Below are 3,488 nucleotides of genomic sequence, written 5' to 3' on the forward strand. Positions count from 1 at the left end.
ATGAGTGGAATAACTTGGTCTGCAGAAGGAAGGACTGTTCTGATGGAATAATGGACTAAAGGAACTGCATCTTCTACATTGTTAAGGAATACAGGATTGTGTTCGGGACTTGACAATTGACTGATGGAGTATCACTGGATTCTGTTATTTCCAGAGGAATAACACCTGAATGGATGGACAAAGTTTTTTTTCCTGGCCCAAAACCCCAAAACTGGATTACAGGCAGACCTGGAATTTGGACTAACGCTCTCTCCAGCTTCCCCCTGGGTTCCTTGGTGGGCTCAGGTGAGCGGCCGGGTGTGGCCACACCGGGCTGCTCTACTCCCTCCAAATTACAGTTACATTGGATAACCCGCACTCCCCTTTTTAAGAAAGCATAAGACCAGTTGAGGATTAGGCTGAGTGTGTTGAATATTATCTAATGTTTGATTATTTGTCTGATGATTTATTGGCTATGCTTTTGCCCTGCTAAAAATATATTAATAAAGCATTATTCTGCAATTAAAGACAACAAATTGCAAGTGCTATTTTTTAATTTCTATTTCTATTCTGTATTATCCCTGAATAAATACTTATACATCTAGCTCTTGATGTAGTAAGTCAGATTACAGTGTGCATGATAATAGCAAGGTTCTGAAAGGTTACCTAATCATAGGGGCTAGGTTCGCCCAGTATAAACATATCCTAAAGGTTGTCTACATGTCCATAATCTCTAAATAAACCTAGCAATTTACCAAGTGCCAGATCTGTGAGAGGAAAAGCTGCCGTTAACGGGCGTGTCTGGTGGTGAAATTTAACTATACCGAAGTGGCTACTCGGTTAAATTAATTATCAGAGGAAGCAGGGATAGGCGTCTGGACGTAGGCAGTGAGACAGCTAGGAGAATTTTCCTCGTCTACCAGCTTAACAGTTCTGCAGCATCCCTGAGTAAATCTCAGGGGGCAGTAGAACCGGACCCGTAGGATGGAGAGCTGGTCCAGTGATTCCCTGACAGCTGAACAGGTTAATTAGGGGGTTACTGGCCCTGAGGATCGACAAGCTACATCTCCACCTTTTTTTATCCTTCTATTTACATAATACAACTCATAACCATCTATCTGATATTCCTCCATTTCCCCATCATTCAACCATGTTTCTGACACTGCAATTATACTAAAAGTCTTTCTAAATTGCTTTAAGTATTCTTTTATTTTTGCCAAGTTACATTTTAAACTTCTGGTGTTGAAATGGATGAGAGACAGTGCTCCATTCATCATTACTTTATTATTAAATTGCTCCTCCGTGTAATATTCACATTTGTCGTTAACAGAAATTGGACCATTTATGTATGTACCCTCATCTACCTCGTATATTTTACTGTCTAAATCTGCATCTAAGTTTGTGTAAACATCCATGCTCAAGCATATTTTCTGTATCCACTCTTCAATCCATTACCGTTAAGCCTATATCAAATACTTTCAATCAACAGTGTTTCATTTTCCTCTTCTGAATTTTTCTCGCTCCTTGAGGTCTCTTATCATCATAGCCTGTGACTCTTCTTGTTCTCTAATCCATACATTGCCATTTTTAATCCAAGTTGCTGTGATGTTTTTTTTTTTCTGTTTTCTTAGCATCCTCGCCTCTCGTGCAATTCAAACCAGTAGATAATAAACTTCAGTGCAGCTGAACGGGTTTCAGTTAACCTTAAAGTAAAAGCTAAAATACACAGCAGCGAGATACAACCTGACAAGCTCACTAACACAGGTGTTCAGCAGTAATGATCTAGCCAGCTAAATTAGCCGTTGAACACCTGTGTTAATTAGCCTGACAGCTAATTCAGCAGCTTAGCTAGCTAACGCGTCCGGACCACCAAAAGTGCTCAAACACGACACAACACAACTCTTCATAAGTCTCTGACTTAACGTACAACAAAACAACGCTACAGGTTAGAAGGATGTATCTTCCTACCGTGTTTTACTCCAAAAGCAAACCTGACAGCAGCCAGAGACTACCGGACGTCTACGCTTCGAAGCCTGTGACGTAATGGAGGGTGCGTTCCCATGGAGCGGCTTTATTTAGAGGAGGGACTAGAATGATGACGTCATATTCCTCGGTGCCCGATGACTGCTTCATAAACCCCTCAGGCTCAGCTCAAAATGTGGGTTTATGAGTTGAGAGTTTGTGTCGCTCAGATAGAGATGAGACAGTTTGAACACAACAGCTTGGATCGCGTTTATATAGTTTGCAGAGTATAGTTGGTGATGAATTTCTGATTAAGTTAATTTTCTGACGGTCTTCTGTTTCTGTACAATGGGATATCATTTTACGGGTTTTAATTTAAAAGTAATAAAAGTTGTGTATCTGTGATTGTAAATGATATGTTGCTACTAAAGGTGACTTGTAAAAATATGTTTTCTTACCTCCGACCTCTCCGCTTTGTCGAGTGTATTTGTTTTTTATAGAATGTTTTATTTTTTAATCATATTATTTTAATAGTCAGAAACATTTACATGACAAATGTTTTACAGGCTTCAGTTTTTTTTACGAAAGTTTGTGTAATTAATAATATTGTAGGGTCTTACCCTTAATATTAAAATTAATTATGTAAATTTATATTATTCGTGGGAAATCATGAACCTATCACTGTACAACACGGTCTCACGGGGATTCGTGAAACTGTCACGTCAGTCCATTGCCGCCGCCGGACATCCGGCTGCAACAGCGGCCGGATCACATCTGAAAGTGGTTTATACCGGCGGATTCATGACGATTTAAGCTGTCCATCGGCGTTTGCGGCCGCCGGCGCGGCCGCGGCTGCGGCTGGATGTCTGGCGGCCGCCGCAAACGCCCACGGACAGCTTAAATCGTCATGAATCCGCCGAATTTGCATAGGAATTTAAAGAATGTCCGGCGGCCGAAGCGGCGGCCGCAAACGCCGATGGACAGCTTAGATCGTCATGAATCCGCCGGTATAAACCACTTTCAGATGTGATTACCACAGCGGGTTTCGCTCGTGGTGAGCGGCACGAAAAACATGACGACATCGTGTTGGTGCGCACGAAACCGAAACAAAAACTGACGTGACAGTTTCACGAATCCCCGTGAGACCGGGCTGCACTGTATCACGTTGTATCCAGCAGGGTTAGCGGAGCTAGCAGTAGAGCTAACAAGGTTCTCCACTGGCACCAACTGATTTAAGCTGTAAAATAAGTAGCTTTTCAAATAAATTATCTGTAAGAGGCAGAGCTGTAATTACATCTTAGTTGGAGGTGTAATGTTTTACTACGTGACTGTTTGTCTTGATCATACTGAAATTAAATCACTAATCAGGACTTGCTAACTAGCTAGCGACAGCGACAACGTGAAGTAAGTGGAATTACAGATGAGGTACACTTCCTGTTCCTCCCTCATAATAAAAGCATGTTGAGTCCATTTTATTTCCTGAAGAAGTAAAGTTTTGACTAACAACCATGATACTGTTGCCACCTTGAAATAATGAGTGTATCAAG

This window comes from Acanthochromis polyacanthus, chromosome 22 (assembly GCF_021347895.1).
Source record: "Acanthochromis polyacanthus isolate Apoly-LR-REF ecotype Palm Island chromosome 22, KAUST_Apoly_ChrSc, whole genome shotgun sequence".
NCBI lineage: Eukaryota > Metazoa > Chordata > Actinopteri > Pomacentridae > Acanthochromis > Acanthochromis polyacanthus.